The sequence below is a fragment of the Callithrix jacchus genome, chromosome 3 (genome assembly GCF_049354715.1).
Source record: "Callithrix jacchus isolate 240 chromosome 3, calJac240_pri, whole genome shotgun sequence".
NCBI lineage: Eukaryota > Metazoa > Chordata > Mammalia > Primates > Cebidae > Callithrix > Callithrix jacchus.
The window spans coordinates 139,887,220-139,907,986 of NC_133504.1; the positions used below are offsets into that span (position 1 = coordinate 139,887,220).

A 20,767-nucleotide genomic window follows, 5' to 3' on the forward strand; every position below is an offset into this window, starting at 1 on the left:
GGAACTACAGACATGCGCCACCATGCCCAGCTAATTTTTGTATTTTTAGTAGAGACGAGGTTTCACCATGTTGACCAGGATGGTCTTGATCTCTTGACCTCGTGATCCACCTGCCCCGGCCTCCCAAAGTGCTGGGATTATAGGTGTGAGCCACCGCACCCGGTCTGCAAAGGTGAATTTTCTTATAAACATTTAGCATATAATCCAGTCTCCCATTCCTAGATATTTACACAGGAGAACTGAAAACCTGTGGTACACAAAGACCCAAAAGGGAGGTGTCTAAAAGCTAGAAACAACTCAAAAGTCTCATTAGTAAATTAAAAGCAAATTTGTATCTTATCCATACCATAGCATGATAGTGTTGGGGGGAAACTTTTCCTCTATCCTCCTAGGTTTAATCACTGGGAGCATGCAAATCAAATTGACAAAAGACATACTGGCAACAGAAAAGACTGTGTGTGTGTGTGTGTGTGTGTGTGTGTGTGTGTGTGTGTGTGTGTGTGTGTTTATATATTTTTGAGACAGAGTCTTACTCTGTCTCCAAGTCTGGAGTGCGATGGCATGACTTCAGCCCACTGCAACCTCCACCTTCCAGGTTCAACTGATTCTCATGCCTCAGCCTCCGGAGTAGCTGGGATTATAGTTGCCCACCACCATACCCAGCTAATTTCTTTGTTTGTTTTTTGAGATGGAGTCGCGCTTTGTCACCCAGGCTGGAGTGTAATGGCGAAATCTCTGCTCACTGCAACCTCTGCTTCCCAGGCTAAGCGATTCTCCTGCTCAGCCTCCCAAGTAGCTGGGATTACAGGCACCCGCCACCATGCCTGGCTAGTTTTTTGTATTTTTAGTAGAGACAGGGTTTCACCATGTTGGCCAGGCTGATCTCAAACTCCTGACTTCGCATAATCTGCCCACCTCAGCCTCCCAAAGTGGTGAGATTACAGGCGTGAGCCACCATGCTCAGCCCAGAAAAGACACAACTTCGTCATATATTAAATGTGTGTAAAAGATTTGACCAGAAAATCTTATTCACAGGGCAGTTAGAATCTGGGCCTATTTACAAACTTAATAGGGGAAGGAGAGGGGAAAAAGGGTACGTACGGGAAAACAAATGAATTTTGGAAAGACAAATGGGCTTTTAGGAGAATAGCTGGGAGATATGATAGCTTTGTGACAATGTCTTATACATGTGGTGTGCAGACTTCTCTCTCTTTTTTTTTTCAATCCTTGCTTAGTTGAAAGAGACTTCTCATTAGTTGTGATAAGAGTCAATTGTCCCTGATTGCTTTGCTGGGAAGGGATTTATGAAAATTGAATTCTTTTGGGAGGCTCTCCTTTTAGGGAGATAAGAGATTTTAAGACCTCTGATGCCTTGTACTCAAAATAATTTTTATGCCACAGCTGTGTACTCTGGACTTATTCAATAGCAATAAAATAAAAATAAGGCTGGGCTTGGTGGCTCATACCTGTAATCCCAGCACTTTGGGAGACCTACACCAGTGGATCACGAGGTCAACATGGTGAAACCCTGTCTCTACTAAAGATACAAAAAAAAAGTTAACTGGGCATAGTGACACATCCCTGTCATTCCAGCTGCTCGGAGGCTAAGCTGGAGAATCACGTGAACCTGGGAGGCAGAGATTGCAGTGAGCCGAGATCGTGCCACTGTACTCCAGCCTGGGTGACACAGCAAGACTCAGTCTTAAAAATAAGAAAAATACAAAATACAAAAATTAGCCGGGCGTGGTGACGAACACCTGTAATCCCAGCTACTCAGGAAGGCTGAGGCAGGAGAATTGCTTGAAACTGGAAGGCAGAGGTAGCAGGGAGCTGAGATCGCACCACTGCACTTTAGCCTGGGCAACAAGAGTGAAACTTGGTCTCAAAAATAAATAAAATAAAATAAAACTAAAGTAATTGCATATACATGCAATCATATAGACGAGTCTCAAAAGCATTATGCTAAGAAAAAGAAGCCAGATGCAAAAGGCCACTTACCTCATAATTCCATGTATATACCATTCTGGGAAAGGCAAGCTATGGAAATAAATCAGTGGTTGCCAGGGGCTGGTGGAAAAGGAAGAGGATTGACTACAAAGGGCACAAAGGAATTTGCGGGGAGGGAGGGGTTATATAATTGTTGTATTTACTTATTTTTTTATTTAGAGACAGTGTTTCACTCTAACACTCAAGCCAGAGTGCAGTGGCACAATCATAGCTCACTACAGCCTCAAACTCCTGGTCTCAAGTGGTCCTTCTGCCTCAGCCTCCCAGGTAGCTGGAATTAAAGGCAATCATCACTCTGCCAGGGAGGTAGTGTAATGATCATCTCAACTATGGTAATGGCTGCACCGGCTGTATAAATTTCTCAAAAATTGTAAAACTAAACTACTTACACGGGTAAATTTTGCTGAATGCAAATTATACCCCAGTAACACTGCCTTTTTTTTTTTTTTTTTTAGAGACAGGATCTTGCTATATTGCCCAGGCTGGAGTGCAGTGGCTATTTTTTAAAATTTATTATTATTATTTTTTAAATAAGACAGGGTTTCACCATGTTGGCCAGGTTTGGTCTTGAACTCCTGACCTCAGGTGATCCGCCCACCTTGGCCTCCCGAAGTGCTGAGATTACAGGCATGAGCCACCAATGCCCAGCCTGCAGTGGCTATTTACGGGTGCGATCCCACTACTGATCAGCATGGGAGTTTTGACCTGCTCCATTTCTGACCTGGGCCGGTTCACCCCTCCTTAGGCAACCTGGTGGTCTCCTGCTCCTGGGAGGTCGCCATATTGATGCTGAACTTAGTGTGGACACCCAGTTGGCATAATGCACTATAGCCCAGAACTCCTGGGCTCAAGCGATCCTCCCACCTCAGCCTCCTGAGTAGCTGGGACTACAGCCACCGTGCCCAGCTAAACCTGACTTAATAAATTTAATTATAGGCCAGGTGAGGTGGCTCACGCCTGTAATCCCAGTACTCTGGGAGGCTGAGACAGGTGGGTAAATTGAGGTCAGGGATTTGAGATCACCCTGGCCAACATGGTGAAATCCCACCTCTACAAAAAATACAAAAATTAGCTGTGCATGGTGGTGTGGGCCTATGGTCCTAGCTACTTGGGAGGCCGAGGCACTATAATTGCTTAAATCCAGGAGGTGGAGGTTACAGTGAGCCGAGATCACACCACTCTGTCTCAAAAAATAAATAAACAAAAAACTATAAACAGTAGATACTAGTTTTTGTGTGAGTGTTTTGGGCATTTGCATTGTTTTGGTAAAGTGTTCAAAATCATTCCATAAAATGTCATATCTAAGACTATCTTCCCTCCTGATACAGTCTATTAACTTATACTAAAAAGTCACTTCCTATCCTTAACACTGTTTATCCGGCAGGTATTTATTAAGCACCTTCTCTGTTTAAGGTGCAAGGGTGGTGCAAGGGTGGGTAAAAAAGTATAAAATGGGTTTTGACTTTCACCAGTTCATTATCTAGTTGAAAAAATAAAATATATCCTGATTTAGTAAAAGCACACTCAGGAAGAGGGTTTCAAGTTTGAAGGTGAATTTGCTTCCAGCTAGTAGACTTGGGTAAGCTTCAAAGAGGAGATGGAGTTTGTTTTGCCAGAACCCATGCAGCCCTTGGCTGGGCATGATGGCTCAAGCCTGTAATCCCAGCACTTTGGGAGGCGGAGGCAGGCAGATCATGAAAGGTGAGTTCAAGACCAGCCCGGCCGACATGGTGAAACCCTGTCTCTACTAAAAATACAAAAATTAGCCAGGTGTGGTGGCATGCGCCTGTAATCCCAGCTACTCAGGGGGCCGAAGCAGGAGAGCTATTGGAACCTGGGAGACGGAGGTTGCAGTGAGCTGAGATCACATCATCGCACTCCAGCCCAGGCTGACAGCAGACTCCCTCTCAAAAACAACAAAAAAAGTGATGCAGCCCATGGGCACACTTTACATGGGGAGAGTTGAAAGTATAGAGATCAGTTACCATACTGTCATTCCAAATGTGTCACTCCAAGAGAGACAGAGAAACTGGTCCTCCTGAAAGATGAAAAGGCAGAAGCAGCAATGCAGGAAAAACAGCTAAACCAAGATGGTACACCAGTTGGAGATGGAGCCAAAGAAAATTGAAGGCCAAGTGCTGTGGCTCACACCTGTAATCCTAGCACATGGGAGGCCAAAGAGGGCGCATCACGAGGTCAGGAGTTCGAGACCAGCCTGACCAATGTGGTGAAACCCTGTCCCTACTAAAATACAAAAATTAGGCCGGGTGCGGTGGCTCATGCCTGTAATCCCAGCACTTTGGGAGGCCTAGGTGGGTGGATCACGAGGTCAGTAGATTGAGATCAGCCTGGCTAAGACAGTGAAACCCGGTCTCTACTAAAAAAAAGAAAAAAAATTATTAAAAAAAATACAAAAATTAGCCAGGCTTGGTGGTGCCCACCTGTAATCCCAGCTACTGGGGAGGCTGAGGCAAGAGAATTGCTTGAACCTAGGAGGCAGAGTTTGCTGTGAGCCAAGATAGTGCCACTGTACTCCAGCCTGGGCAACAGGAGTCAAACTCCATCTCAAAAAAAAAAAAAGTCCATACTCATCAAGTCACTTAATGGTTAGTAATATGCTCTTCCCAGTATTTTGATTTCTAGCCACAATTAAGTCATTTATCAACTGGTATTCTAAATTACACATCTCCTCCTACTATTCCCTAATATCTTCTGCCATATCACTTCCTTTTCTCACAGTCACTCACTAGACTTCAGCCACACATGCCAGCATTTGCAGATGCAATCATTGTTATTATTGTTACTATTTTTGAGACAAGATCTCGCTCTATCACCCAGGCTGGACTGGAGTAGTAGGATCTCATCTCAATGCAACCTCTGCTTCCCAGGATCAAATGATCCTCCTGCCTCTAAACATGTGACACCATGTCCAGCTAATTAAAAACATATATATTTGGCTGGGCGCAGTGGCTCATGCCTGTAATCCCAGCACTTTGGGAGACTGAGGTGAGCAGATCACCTGAGGTCAGGAGTTTGAGACCAGCCTGACCAATATGGTGAAACCCCATCTTTAAAAAAAGAAAAAATCTTATATATGTATATATGTATATTTGTAGAGACAGACTATATTTCTCAAGCTTGTCTTAAACCCCAGGCTCAAACAATCCTCCGAATCGTAGCCTCCCAAAGTGCTAGGATTACAGGTGTGAGCCATGAAGACTGGCCATATTATCATTATTTTAGAGACAATGTCTTGCTGTCTTGTCCAGGTTGGACATGGACTCTGGGTTCAAGGGATCCACCCCCCTTGGCTTCCCAAAGTGTGTTCAGATTTATAGTTGTGAGCCATCACACCTGGCCGAGTTGTTAATTTTGATAAACTATTTTATTTATTTATTTATTTATTTATTTATTTATTTATTTATTTATTTGAGACGGAGTCTTGCTCTGCCACTCAGGCTGGAGTGCAGTGGCGTGAACTCAGCTCACTGCATCCTCCGCTCCTGGGTTCAAGCAATTCTCTTGCCTCAGCCTTCCAAGCAGCTGGGATTACAGGCATGTGCCACTACGCCTGGCTAAACTTTATATTTTTAGTAAAGACAAGGTTTCACCATGTTGGCCAGGCTGGACTTGAATTCCTGCCCTCAAGTGGTCTGCCTGCCTCAGCCTCCCAAAGTGCTGGGATTACAGGCATGAACCACTGTGCCTGGCCCTAAACTATTTTAGTTGGTTCATAGTGACATAGTCCATCAGCAAAAGTTTCATACAATTAAAGCTAAATTATTTTTGCCAAATCCGAGAACTATTTAGTAGAGGAAGAGGAAAATGTTTGTTCACAGAATTATTTAGCACAGAGACAAGAAAGTTAATTTCAGTTCTCAAGGTAAGCAATTTTTTTTTTTAGAGTCTCACTCTTTTTTTTTTTTTTTTTTTTTTTGAGATGGAGTTTCGCTGTTGTTTCCCATACTGGAGTGCAATGGCACGATCTCAGCTCACTGCAGCCTCCGCCTCCTGGGTTCAAGCGATTCTCTTGCCTTAGCCTCCTGAGTAGCTGGGATTATAGGCATGCACCACCACACCTGGCTAACTTTTGTATTTTTAGTAGAGACAGGGTTTCTCCATGTTGATCAGGCTTGTCTCGAACTCCTGACCTCAGGTGACCTGCCCACCTCGGCCTCCCAAAATGCTGGGATCACAGGCGTGAGCCACTGCAATTTTAAAATACACATTAAGGGATTAGATTAACAATTCATGGCCAGCACAGTGGCTCACCCTGTAATCGCAGCACTTTGGGAGGCCGAGGCAGGCTGATCATGAGATCAGGAGTTTGAGACCAGCCTGGATAATAACATAGTGAAACCCTGTCTCTACTGAAAATACAAAAATTAGCTGGGCATGGTGACACGCCTGTAGTCCCAGCTACTCGGGAGGCTAAGGAAGGAGAATCATTTGAACCCAAGAGGTAGAGGTTGCAATGAGCTGAGATCACACCATTATACTCCAGCCTGGGCGACAAAGCAAGACTCCATCTCAAAAACAAAAACAAATGAAAAAAAAAACAATTCATTGGAGGGATGTGTTGGCTCATGTCTATAATCCCATCGCTTTGGGAATTCAAGGCATGTGGATTACTTAAGTCCAGGAGTTCAAGATCAGCCTGGGCAACATGGCAAAAACTGGTCTCTACAAAATATACAAAAGGTAGCCAGGTGTGGTGGTGTGTGCCTATAGTCCCAGTTACTAGGGAGGCTGAGGTAGAAGGATCTCTTGAGTCCAGAAGGTGAGGCTCCAATGAATCATGATCACCCCACTGCACTTCGGGCTGAGCCTGAGTGACCGAGCAAGACCCTGTCTCAAAAAAAAAAACAAACCAGAAACCAAAAAAACCCGTGGTACATCAACAAGAAAAAAATATTATCGCTGGGTGAAGTGGTTCATGCCTGTAATCCCACCACTTTTCGAGGTCAAGGTGGACAGATCCCCTGAGGTCAGGAGTTCGAGACCGCCTGACTAACATGGTGAAACCCCGTCTGTACTAAAAAATACAAAAATTAGCTGGGCATAGTGGTGAGCACCTGTAATCCCAACTACTTGGTAGGCTGAGGCAGGAGAATTGCTTGAATCCAGGAGGCAGAGATTGCAGTGAGCCAAGATCATGCCATTGCCCTCCAGCCTGGGTGATAGAGCGAAACTGTCTCCAAATATATACCTATATATATTATCAGCCATTAAACAGGAAAATTATTTAAAATACTGAAAAATATGTTTATATTATGTCTTATAATGGTAAATGGTAAAAACAGAAAATATTAACTTGTGCGGCTATAATAATGTCAAAATATGTGAGCACTAGAAAAAAGTATGCTGGCCGAGAACAATGGCTCACACCTGTAATCCCTGCACTTTGGGGGGCCCAGTGGGGCAGATCATGAGGCCAAGAGCTCGAGACCATCCTGGCCAACATGGTGAAACCTTGTCTCTACTAAAAATACAAAAATTAGATGGGCATGGTGGCACACACCTATAGTCCCAGCTACTTGGGAGGCTGAGGCAGGAGAATCGCTTGAACCCAGGAGGCAGAGGTTGCAATGAGCCAAGATTGCATCACTACACTCCAGCCTGACAACAGAGCAAGACTTCATTTCAAAGAAGGAGGAAGAGGAGGAAGAGGGGGAGGGGGAGGGGGAGGAGAAGGAGGAGGAGGAGGACGAGGAGGAGGAGGAGGAGGAGGAGGAGGAGGAGGAGGAGAAAGTATGCTAAAAAAAAATTAGGATGGTGGAATGATCAGCATGTCAGTCAGGGTTCTACTAGGAAACAATTTTTTCAAAGTACTTAAAAGAGGGAATTTGAAACAATGAATTATTTATGGAGATAATATAGTTTGGCTGTGTCCCCATCCAAATCTCATCTTGAGTTGTAGCTCCCATAATCCCCAAATGTCATGGGAAGGACCTAGTGGGAGGTAATTGAATCATGGGAGTGGGTTTCTCTGTGCTGTTCTGGTGGTAGTGAATAAGTCTCACAAGATCTGATGGCTTTGTAGTCAATAAGGAAACCCAGATACCACTGCTGCTTTCCTTTTTTCAGGCAACCTGGAAGATAGCGGACATTCAAACCAAGCATGCCTACAAAAAGCAGCCAACCATCTTTCAAATCAAGGAGAGGGTCCTGCTCAGAGAAACTGTCAAGGAGAAGCTCCTGCGGTACTACAAGAACATCGGTCTGGGCTTCAAGACACCCAAAGAGGCTACTGAGATCACCTGCATTGACAAGAAATGCTCCTTCACTGGTCATATCTCCATTCGAGGGTGGATCCTCTCTGTCATGGTGACCAAGATGAGGGTGCAGAGGACCACTGTCATCCGATGAGACTATCTCTGCTACATCCACAAGTACAACCACTTCCAGAAGCGCCACAAGAACATGTCTGTATACCTGTCCCCCTGCTTCAGGGACATCCAGATCAATGACATCATCACAGTGGGCAAGTGCCAGCCCTCGAGCAAGACTGTGCACTTCAACGTGCTCAAGATCACCAAGGCTGTGGGCACCAAGATGCAATTCCAGAAGTTCTGAGGCTGGACATCAGCCCACTCCCCACAATGAAATAAAGTTATTTTCTCATTCTCTCCCACCAAAAAAAAGAGATGATGGTTTTATAAAGGGCAGTTCCCCTGAACACACTCTCTTGTCTGCCACCATGTAAGAAGTACCTTTGCTCCTCATTCACCTTCTGCCATGATTGTGAGGCCTCCCCAGCTATGTGGAACTGTGAGTCGATTAAACCTCTTTCCTTTATAAATTATCCAGTCTTCATTAGCTTTGAGAGAATAGACTAATACAAAAGGCAATGAAAGTGATGAGTATTCAAATGGGGCAGTCAAGTAGTTGGGGACACTTGACAGACGTTGGAACCACCCCAGACCTGTTTACCAGGAGGTGCAGCCATAGAAGAGCTGGAGCAAAGGAGGAAGTAACTGCCCTTGCAATAGACACTGCCCAGGACAATCTCTTCCCAGCGCTTTCCACTGACCAAAACCATCCTGATGCCAACTAAACGAAGCCTGGAAAATAAAGGTGGCAAAGAGCAGCCCTGCTCAGATGCAGAGGAGTGCAGGGACCAGATCTGAGACCATATTGACAGCTTTTTGTTTGCTTTAAAAAATATTTATTTAGGCTGGTGGATCACAAGGTCAGGATATCGAGACCATCTTGGCCAACATGGTGAAACCCCACCTCTACTAAAAATACAAAAATTAGCTGGGCCTGATGACATGCACCTATAGTCCCAGCTATTCTGGAGGCTGAGGCAAGAGAATTGCTTTAACCTGGGAGGTGGAGTTTGCAGTGATCAAAGATCACGCCACTAAATTCCAGCCTGGCAAGAGAGTGCGACTCCATCAAAAAAAAAAAAAAAAAAAAGACTATCATAAAATGATGGCCAATGATTGGATTACAGTTTCTTTCTGGGCCAGGTGCAGTTGCTCACGCCTGTAATCCCAGCACTTCGGGAGGCCAAGGTGGGCGGATCACGAGGTCAGGAGCTTGAGACCAGCTTGGCCAACATGGTGAAACCCCGTCTCTACTAAAAAATACAAAAATTAGCTGGGAGTGGTGGTGCACACCTGTAGTCCCAGCTACTCGGGAGGCTGAGGCAAGAGAATTGCTTGAACCTGGGAGGAGGAGGCTGCAGTGAGCCAAGATCGCCCACTGCACTGTAGCCTGGTGACAGAGTGAGACTCCTTCTCAAAAAATAAAATAAAATAAAAAATAATAATAATATTTAAAAAAGAAATTAAAATAAATATTTAAAAAAGAAAGAACAATAACATTTTATAAAGAAAAAAACTGACTGGGCACGGTATCTCAATTCTGTAATCCCAGCACTTTGGGAGGCTGAGACAGGCAGATCACTTGAGGTCAGGAGCTCGAGACCAGCCTGGCAAATAAGGTGAATAAGTCATCAAAAATGAGAAAGGTCATGTAAAAAGACCGTCACAGCCTAAGTAGTCATAACACTAAATGCAATAATGTAGGTGCCCTGGATTGAAGTCTGAAACAGAAAAAAGGACATTAGGTAAAAAACCGAAGAAATCTAAATAATCTAAATAATCTAAATAAAGTTAATAATAATGTACTAGGCTAGTCCCAGTGCAGTGGTGTTTACAATTAATTGATCACAACCAGTTACAGATTTTTTTTTCTTTTTTTTTTTTGAGACAGAGTTTCACTCTTGTTACCCAGGCTGGAGTGCAATGGCGCGATCTTGGCTCACCGCAACCTCTGCCTCCCGGCTTCAGGCAATTCTCCTGCCTCAGCCTCCTGAGTAGCTGGGAGTACAGGCACGCGCCACCATGCCCAGCTAATTTTTTGTATTTTTAGTAGAGACGGGGTTTCACCATGTTGACCAGGTTGGTCTCGATCTCTTGACCTGGTGATCCACCCACCCCGGCCTCCCAAAGTGCTGGGATTACAGGCTTGAGCCACCGCGCCCGGCCAGTTACAGATTTCTTTGTTCTTTCTCCACTCCACTGCTTCACTTGATTAGATTAAAATAATAATCAGGATGATGATGGTATACCAATGTTGGTTTATGAATTGTGACAAATGCACCATTTTAATATAAGATGTTAATAATGGCCGGGTGTGGTGGCTCAAGCCTGTAATCCCAGCACTTTGGGAGGCCGAGGTAGGTGGATCATGAGGTCAAGATATCGAGACCATCCTGGTCAACACGGTGAAACCCCGACTCTACTAAAAATACAAAAAATTGTGGCGTGTGCCTGTAATCCCAGCTACTCAGGAGGCTGAGGCAGGAGAATTGCCTGAACCCAGGAGGCGGAGGTTGCAGTGAGCCGAGATCACGCCATTGCACTCCAGCCTAGGTAACAAGAGCGAAACTCTGTCTCAAAAAGAAAAAAAAAAAAAAAAGATGTTAATAATAGGAGAAACTATGTATGTGTTTGGGGGTAGGATATACGGGAACTCTCTGTGCTGTCTGCTCAACAGGACTGTAAATGTGAAACTGTTCTAAAAAATAGTCTAGGAGAGGTAGCTCAAGCCTGTCATCCAAATACTTTCAGAGGCTGAAGGTAGAGGATTGTTTGAGGCTAGGAGTTTGAAAACGGTTTGGGCAACATATTGAGACTCCATCTCTACAATTAAAAATAGAGAAAAAGTGGGCTGGCTGTGGTGGCTCACGCTGTAATCCAAGCACTTTGGAGGCCAAAGTGGATGGATCTCCTGAAGTTGGGAGTTCAAGACCAGCCTGACCAACATGGTGAAACCCTGTCTTTATTTAAAAAAAAAAAAAAAGAGAGAGAGAAAGCGGCCAGCTCATGCCTGTAATCCTAGCACTGGGAGGCTGAGGGGGGCAGATCTGGAGGTCAGGAGTTCAAGACCAGCCTGGCCAACATGGTGAAACCCCATCCCTACGAAAAATACAAAAATTTGCTGAGTGTGCTGGCAGGTACCTGCAATCCCATGTATTCAGGATGCTAAGGCAGGAATTGCTCGAACCCAAGAGGCAGAGGTTTGCAGTGAGCCAAGATCATACCACTGCATTCCAGCTTGAGTGACAGAGCAAGACTCAGTCTCAGAAAAAAAAAAAAAATAGTGTGCCTATACACAGTCTCAGCTACTCAGTAGGCTGAGGTGGGAGGATTTCTTTTTTTCTTTTTTCTGAGACGGGGTCTTGCTCTGTCGTTCAGCTGGAGTACAGTGGCGTGACCTTGGCTCACTGCAACCTCTGACTCCCTGGTTCAACTGATTCTCCTGCCTCAGCCTCCCGTGTAGCTGGGATTACAAGTGCACATCACCACACCTAGCTATTTTTTTTTTTTTTTTGTATTTTTAGTAGAGACAAGAGTTTCACCATGTTGGCCAGGATGGTCTTGATCTCTTGACCTCGTGATCCACCCACCTTTGCCTCTCAAAGTGCTGGGATTACAGGCGTGAGCCATTGTGCCTGACTGATGGGAGGATTTCTTGAGCCCAGGAGGTCCATGCTGAGGTAAGCAATGATCACACCACTGCACTCTAGCCTGGGCAACCAACTACAAAATAAGACCCTTTCAAAAAAAAAAAAAAAAAGGAAGGAAGAAAGAAAGAAAGAGAAAAGAAAAGAAAAATAATTTCAGCAAAATAGGTCAATTTAAAAAGAAAATGTATCTGTTGTTTTTTTTTTTTTTTTTTTTTTTTTCAAATTTTTACCTAAAGTGATTAAGGAAATGAAGGGGGGTGGGGGAGTGGGATTCCTCTCCAGATTAAAAGTCCCAGAGGAATTTTAGAGATCACTTTGAAGAGATTGGCATATGCAAACCATTGTTCTTTAGTTTATCTATTTGGCCAAAACTTTATCTCCATTTAAAGGCCTCCTTTCTGTAAATGAAGTTTTCACCTTACCCATGAAACTGCATATCACAAATTCACCAAGTTAAAAAAAGAAAAAGAGGTTTATGGAGCATTCCCTTTATTTATACTTCTATACTCACCTTTTGGACCCTTTTACTTCTGTCCTCAGAACCCCACTGTAGGGAGATGTCTCCAAGAAATTCAGTTTGGTCATTGTGTACATGAAGACCTGATTTTTGTTTGTTTGTTTTTGAGACAGATTCTCACTCTGTTGCCCAGGCTGGAGTGCAGTGGCATGATCTTGGCTCACTGCAACCTCTGCCTCCTGGGTTCAAGCGATTCTCCTGCCTCAGCCTCCTGAGTAGCTGGGATGATAGGCATGTACCACTATGCCCAGCTAATTTTTGTATTTTTAGTAGAGATGAGGTTTCACCATGTTGGTCAGGCTGGTCTCAAACTCCTGACCTCAGGCAATCCCCTGCCTTGGTCTCTCAAAGTGCTGGGATTACAGGTGTGAGCCACTGCGCCCAAGAAGACCTGGCCTTTATGTCTTTATATATGTAAAGCCTCCACATCTGGTGGATTTCTGGGAAGTTATTTAACACACTGGATAGATCTTTACATAAAAACAGATTCAGGGCTGGGCATGGTTGTTCACAACTGTAATCCCAGCACTTTGGGAGGCTGAGGTGGTAGGTTGCCTGAGGTCAGGAGTTTGAGACCAGCCTGACCAACATGGTGAAATCCCGTCTCTATTTAAAAAAACAACACAGATTCAGGCCCTGTTCAGTGGCTCATGCCTATAATCCTAGTACTCTTGGGAGGCCAAGGTGGGCAGATCACTGGAGGTGCTCCTTGAGCACATTCTCTAACGAAGGCTGCCAACCAGCCACTTGGAAAAAGGAACTCTTGCTAAAGCTGATTAATCTTTTTAACTGTCCACCAGTAGCCTCCAAGACCCAGAGATTTCAGATCAAAAGCAAATCTCCACCAGTCACCCACCTTCCACATCATTGCTTTAATAACTGTAAACTATTGCCTCTGCTTTCTATATGGTGAGGGTTTATGATGAATAACAATCCCTGAATTTAATAAAAAATAAAAATAAAAACATAGACCCTCTTCAAGGCTAACATGTAATATAAGTCATGTATAGACAACTATGCCAGCCTGGCCAACATGGTGAACCTTCGTCTCTACCAAAAATATAAAAATTAGCTGGGTGTGGTGGCAGGCGCCCATAATCCCAGTTATGGGGGAGGTTGAGGCAGGAGAATCCCTTGAATCTGGGAGGTGGAGGTTGCCATGAGCCGAGATCATGCCACTCCACTCCAGTCTGAGTGACAGAGACAGAGTTTGTCTCAAAAAAACCCACACCACTATGTGGTTACTCTTGGTGGTTTATGCAGACAGCTGTGGTGACATTATCCAATTTCAAGGAAAGGTTTTTGTGCCGGGCACGGTGGCTCACACCCGTAATCCAAGCACTTTGGAGGCCAAGGCGGGCGGATCACCTGAGGTCAGGATTTCAAGACCAGCCTGACCAACATGGTGAAACCCGTCTTTAAAAAAACAAAAAAGGAAAGGTTTTTGTAAAATAACATTCACTGATCAGAGAATGAGGGGCAGGCGGGGACTTGTAAATATTCACTTCAGTCTCACAACACTCCTTGTGTTGTAGGCATAGACTCCCATTTTACTGAAGATCCAAAGAGAGGTTCTGTGTCTTGCCCAAGGCAAGTGTCATGGAGTCCAGCAATCTAACATTGTGTATGACTGTGGCAATAGGTCCAAACGCAGCTCAGCTGAGTCTACCCTGCTGGGGATTAGTGAGCGCCATGTAAGGATGTGAGTGCCAAGAAGCCCTGGACTTCTTTCCTTTCCCAAACTGTTTGAAAGGCCTTGAAGTAGCATCTATGCCACAACAGTTTTAAAGTATTATAGGAGTCCTACACTGTTGCCCAGGCTGGAGTGCAATGGCACGATCTCAGCTCACCGAAACCTCTGATTCTTGGGTTCAAGTGATTCTCTTACCTTAGCCTCCCGAGTAGCTGGGATTACAGGCGACTGCCACAACACCTGGCTAACATTTTGTATTTTTAATAGAGATGGGATTTTTCCATGTTTGCCAGAACTGGTCTGGTCTCAAACTCCTGACCTCAGGTAATCTGCCAGCTTTGGCCTCCCAAAGTGCTGGGATTACAGGGGTTAGCCACTGAGCCCTGCAAATTATTGCTTCTTATAAAACTCATTACTATTGACATTTTCAAGCATATCAAAGTAGAGAGAATAGTGTGGTGAACTTCATATATTCATAGCTTGATAAAGCACTGCTTTTTTTTTTTTTTGGAATGACTGAATCCCAAGCAATGCTTTTTTTTTTTAATTCAAAAACTACCTGAGTCACATAGGCAGGTCCATGAAAAAAGAGGAAAAGACACAAAGTGCACTACTGAACTGTAGCTCCAACTGTGCTGTGGCGTCAGTTGTGGCTCCACTCTGGGACTCAGTTTCCTACTTAATTGAGATGGGATTTCTGGGGACTTTCCAGGCCTTGCATCCTACACTTCGGTTCTGAAGTTCATTATTCACTCCACACACACTCATGAAGCCACCATTATCTCTTGCCTTAACTAATCTCCCTTTGCCCATTCCTGCTTCTCTACATTCCATTCTCTTAGCAGCCTAAGAAAGGTCAACTTTCAGAAATGCAAATCTCATCGTCTGATCATATCATTCTCTGCTAAAATCTCCTCAGTGCCTTCAACATTTCTTTTACAGCAATGCTCGAACTGCTTAAAAAGGCTATGAGGAATTGCCCGATCTTGACCTCTCTTCTCAGCAGCTCGACCACACTGATGACTTCCAGCTTCAGCCTCCTTCTGTGTGTTGTTCCGACTACTTGGAGGATTTTTCTGGGCCTCAACACCCTACCTATCCTCATGCCAACATGGAAACACTTTGCTTGGGCAACTTGCTCTCATTTTTCAGGAATCAGCTTAAATGTCACATCCTCCAGGAAGCAAAGTCTGAACTCAGCCAAGTCCTGCTAAAGCTATATATATATATACTCTGTTTGCTCCCAGTACTTGGATTCAGTGAGCCTAAGCACCATCTTAATTAACTAGTTACTTGTGTATTTTCTTATGACTGATTCCCCCAACAGACAGTAAATCCCATAATGTCAGTATTTACTGTTTTGGTCACAACTGCAACTCCAGCACCAGCACAGTGCCTGGAATAGCCATTCAAATAAATATTTGTGGACACATGACTAGGACATGGACATCCCTGCTAGGCCTTAGGGATAAAAAGAAGCTCACAAATGAGTGAAGAGTACTGACCGAGAAGTCAATGGAAATGAAAACACATTTCTAGAAGTGCTAGGTGGGCAAAGAATGCACAGTAGCTGAGGAGACCCATGAAAGGGGCACTATATACAGGCTGGGTCAGGATAGGCCTCCAGAAGAGGAGACAGTGACTTTGTGGAGGAAATCCATCCATAAGCCTCAAATGCAGAGCTGTATCTGTAGGGTGGGGTGCGGCGACCCTTTAAGAATATTTAGAGATTCCTACTTGATATTCGCTCTGACTTATTTGGTCCATGATCAGGTGCTATCCATTAGAGAATAATCACTGAAAATTGGTCTGCTAGCAAGTATAAGGTCATCTTACACTGAAAGTCAAAACAAAATGGACTTAAGTGAAATAAGCCAGTCACAGAAAAATAAATAGTCTATGTTCTCACTCATACATGGAAGCTAAAAAAGTTGATCTCAGCTGGGCACGGTGGCTCACGCCTATGATCCCAGCACTTTGGGAGGTGGGTGGATCACGAGGTCAGGGGTTCAACACCAGCCTGGCCAAGATGGTGAAACCACATCTCTACTAAAAATACAAAAATTAGCCACACATGGTGGCAAGTACCTGTAATCCCAGCTACTCGGGAGGCTGAGGCAGGAACATTGCTTGAACCCTGGAGGCTGAGGTTGCAGTGAGCCAAGATTTCGCCACTGTACTCTACTGGGTGACAGAGTGAGACTTCATCTTAAAAAAAACAAAACAAAACAAAAAGTTGATTTCCTAGAAGTAGGGAGTAGAGGCCGTGTGCAATGGCTCATGCCTGTCATCCCAGCACTTTGGGAAGCCAAGACAGAGTTCAGGCCAGGAGTTCCAGACCACCTTAGCCAATATGGTGAAACCCAATCTCTCCTAAAAATACAAAAAATTATCCAGGCTCCAGGCGCAGTGGCATGTGCCTGTAGTCCCAGCTACTCGGGAGGCTGAGGTGGGAGGATCGCTTGAGCCCAGGAGTTCTGGGCTGTAGTGCGCTATGCCGATCGGGTGTCTGCACTAAGTTTGGCATCAATATGGTGACCTCCTGGGAGCGGGGGACCACCAGGTTGCCTAAGGAGGGGTGAACCGGCCCAGGTCGGAAATCGAGCAGGTCAAAACTCCTGTGCTGATCAGTAGTGGGATTGCACCTGTGAATAGCCACTGCACTCCAGCCTGGGCAACATAGCGAAACCCCGTCTCTAACAACAACAATAAAAAATTAGCCAGGCATAGTGGCATGTGCCTATAGTCCCAGCTACTTGGGAGGCTGAGACACGAGAATCCCTTGAGCCTGGGAAGAGGAGATTGCAGTGGGCTTAGATTGGGCCACTGCACTGAAGCCTTGGGGATAGAGCGAGACACTGTCTCAAACAACAACAATAACAAAAACAAACAAACAAAAAGAAATAGGAAGTAGTAGTTATTACACCTGGGAAAAGGGTACAGGGAGGGAGGAATAGCCAAAGTTTGGTTAATGGATTCAAAAGCATGCTACAGTGACTGTAATTAACTACAATTTATTGCATGTTTTCAAATAGTGAGAAGAGCAGAATTTGAGTGTCCTAACACGAAAAAAAGATAAATGTGTGGATGGACATGTTAATTTCCTGGATTTGAGCATTTTACATGGAACTGAAGACCCACTAGGGTATGCCTCTTTCACATTTTACATTGTGTACATGTATTGCCATATCACACTATACCCTGTAAAGACATACAATTATTATATGTCAATGAATAGCAATAAAAGCAGAAAGAAAATGGATCTTTCACATTCAGAAATAATTTTTTTTTTTTTAGTCAGAGTCTCGCTCTATCGCCCAGGCTGGAATGCAGTGGCGCAACCTCTGCCTCCTAGGTTCAAGCGATTACCTTGCCTCAGCCTCCCAACTAGCTGGGATTACAGGTTACTTTTTGTATTTTCAGTAGAGATGGGGTTTCACCATGTTGGCCAAGTTGGTCTTGAACTCCTCTGACCTCAAGGGATCCACCTGCCTTTTTTTTTTTTTAGAATGTGGTTTCACCAAGTTGCCCAGGCTGGTCTCAAATTCCTGACCTCAAGGGATTCACCTGCCTTGGGCTCCCAAAGTGCTGAGATTACAGGCACGAGCCACCACACCTAGCAGTGAGCCTGGCAGTGGCACACACTATAATGCCAGCTACTCTGGAGGCTGAAGCAGGAGGATCACCCAAGCCTGGGAGGCGGAGGTTGCAGTGAGCCAAGATGGCACCACTACACTCCAGCCTGGGCAACACAGTGAGACTCCGTCTCAAAAACAAAAAACAAACAAACAACAAAATAAAAACCCTATGTGCTCAGGAAAAAAAAGAAGCATGGAGATTCTGACACTTGTTAAACACTATACAAAGCATGAAGAGAGGCAAGAAAGAGGGTTGTGTGTTTTCAGTGTCGTACTTGAGTTCTGTATGACAGGCCTACTCAGGGATGATTGAATTCTCTAAGGAAATGATGGTTTTTGGCATGCTATTTACTATTGACTAGGCCCAGACTCTGTGAAGTTGCATGTTAACTTGTAAATTTTTGTCTGGTAAACATGCAAATGACTTCTCTTTAGTAGAAACAAATATTCCAAATGGCCATAATGCCCTGTAGGACATCAACTAGTTTCAGTCTCTAACTTAGCAAATTTACTCCAGCATATCTTTCCTAGAGACCTTTATAAATCTCTATTACTCAATTGCTCTTTGAACCAGCTTTACTATCTGCTGATTTCTTCAAATCTTTCTCTTTTTTTTTTGAGACAGAGTCTCACTCTATCACCCAGGCTGGAGTGCAGTGGTGTTATCTCCGCTCACTGCAACCTTCACCTCCCGGATTCAAGCAGTTCTTCTGCCTCAGCCTCCTGAGTAGCTAGGATTACAGAAGCGTGCTATCACGCCTAGCTAATTTTTGTATTTTTAGTAGAGAGAGGGTTTCACCATGTTCGTCAGGTTGGTCTCAAACTCCTGACCTCCTGATCCACCCACCTCGGCCTCCCAAAGTGCTGGGATTACAGGCGTGAGCCACTGCACCTGGCCAAACAAAATCTTTCTCTCTCTCTCTTTTTCTCTCTCTCACACATACTAACACACACATATGTATATATTTGTCTGGGAACCATATTTTAACTTTGGGCAAGGAGCTAGAAAGAAATTATTTAGGCAGATGGTGGAGGTAGGAGAGTCCTTGGTAAGGTTTCCTTTTAATAAAAAGCAGCCCCCAAAACATTTCTTTTCGAACAAAAAGTAGCCTGAAAAAAATTAAGCTTCAAGCACAGATAAATGAGCTAAAAGCTTGCATAGGTAAATGCTGGCATCTGTGCCAATAGAAAAAGGATAGCTGAAAGCCAGGTATATTCAAAATGGAGGTTCCCTCCTTCCTTTTTTTGTCACCATGTGTGTAGTAAAAAAGGAGGCAATAAGGCACTGGCCAGGTAAAGACTCCATCTGCATAGTAAAAGATTAGGGTAGGATGGCCAGCTGCTTTGCATGCTATGCAAATGACACACCTGGTCTGACCAATCTCCCGTGCCCTATGTAAATCAGACACTGCCTCCTCAAGCTTGTCTATAAAACCCTGTGCATTTCACCATGGAACTGAAGACCCACTAGAGTGTGCCTCTCTCACTGCCAGGGATGGAGATGTATTCTCTTTTCTCTTTCTTTTGCCTATTAAACCTCCGCTCTTTATTGAGACAGACTCCCGCTCTGTCGCCCAGGCTGGCGTGCAGTGGCACAATCTCAGCTGACTGCAACTTTTACCTCCCAGACTCAAAGCGATTCTCCTGCCTCTGCCTCTTGAGTAGCAGGGATTACAGGTACCTGCCACCATGCCTGGCTAATCTTTAGCTTTTTAGTATAGATGGGGTTGCACCATATTGGCCAGGTTGGTCTCAAACTCCAAACCTCAGATGATCTGCCCACCTCAGCCTCTCAAAGTGCTGGAATTACAGGCATGAGCCACTGTGCCTGGCCTAAACCTCCACTCCTCCACTCTTAAACTCACTTACTGGTGTGTCTGAGTCCTCGATTTCCCTGGTGTGAGACAACTAACCTTGGGTATTTACCCAGACAGTAACGTTGCTTCATTACTAATAAACATAATTTTCCTTATCCATTAGTTTTCTCCGGTAGTCAGTACCATATATGGGAAAATACCCTTTTCTTGGTAAGAGATTTGTCCAGTCTCCATAGCTACCAGATGTTTTATTTCTCAGCTCGTACTTTACAATTGAGTTTTGAACATGGGAGATTTAAGAAAGATGTCCTTGAAACATGCCAGAGGAAATTTATTTCATTTTATTTTGTAAAGATGGAGCTCTCACCATGTTGCCCAGGCTATTCTCAAATTCCTGGGCTCAGGTGATCCACCCTTTTTGCCCTCCCAAAGTGCTGGGATTACAGGCATGAGCTGCCACACCTGATCAGGAAATTTCAAGTAAATTCTGAGTTTGGAATTCAGGAGTAGGTCTGGGCTGGCAATATGTTTGGGAGTCATTGGCATCATCAATAAGATATTTAATAAAGTCAAACGGGGCCAGGCGCAATGGCACATGCCTGTAATCCCAGCACTTTGGGAGGCTGAGGCTGGTGAATCACTTGAGCCTAGGAATTCAAGAACAGACTGGGCAACATGGTGACACCCTCCTCATCTCTACAAAAAAATATTCCCTGGACATGATGCATGTGTCTGTAGTCCTAACTATTCAAGAGACTGAGAAGTTAGGATTGCTTGAGCCCCGGAGGTTGAGGCTGTAGTTAGCCCTGATCATACCACTGCACTCCAGCCTGGGTTACAGAACAAGATCTCAACTCAAAAAACAAAATAAGAAGTGAAATTCCCATATCGTTTATTTCTTTCTTTTTTTTTTTTTTAAAGATGGGGTTTCACCCTGATGGCCAGGCTGGTCTTGAACTCCTGACCTCAGGTGATCCACCCACCTTGGCCTCCCAAAGTGCTAGGATTACAGGTGTGAGCCACTGTGCCTGGCAGTTAATTTTCTTTTACTTTTTTTTTTATTTTTTTGCAGAGACTCTATTGCAGAGATATTTTTCATTTTTCCTTACAGAA

At 44.4% G+C, this 20,767-nt stretch overlaps 1 pseudogene; it reads left to right on the plus strand.

The window, feature by feature from the left end:
- The first annotated feature begins 2,342 nt into the window (after positions 1 to 2,342).
- On the plus strand, positions 2,343 to 8,583 carry LOC144581688 (small ribosomal subunit protein uS17 pseudogene; annotated as a pseudogene).
- The last annotated feature ends 12,184 nt before the right edge of the window (positions 8,584 to 20,767 follow it).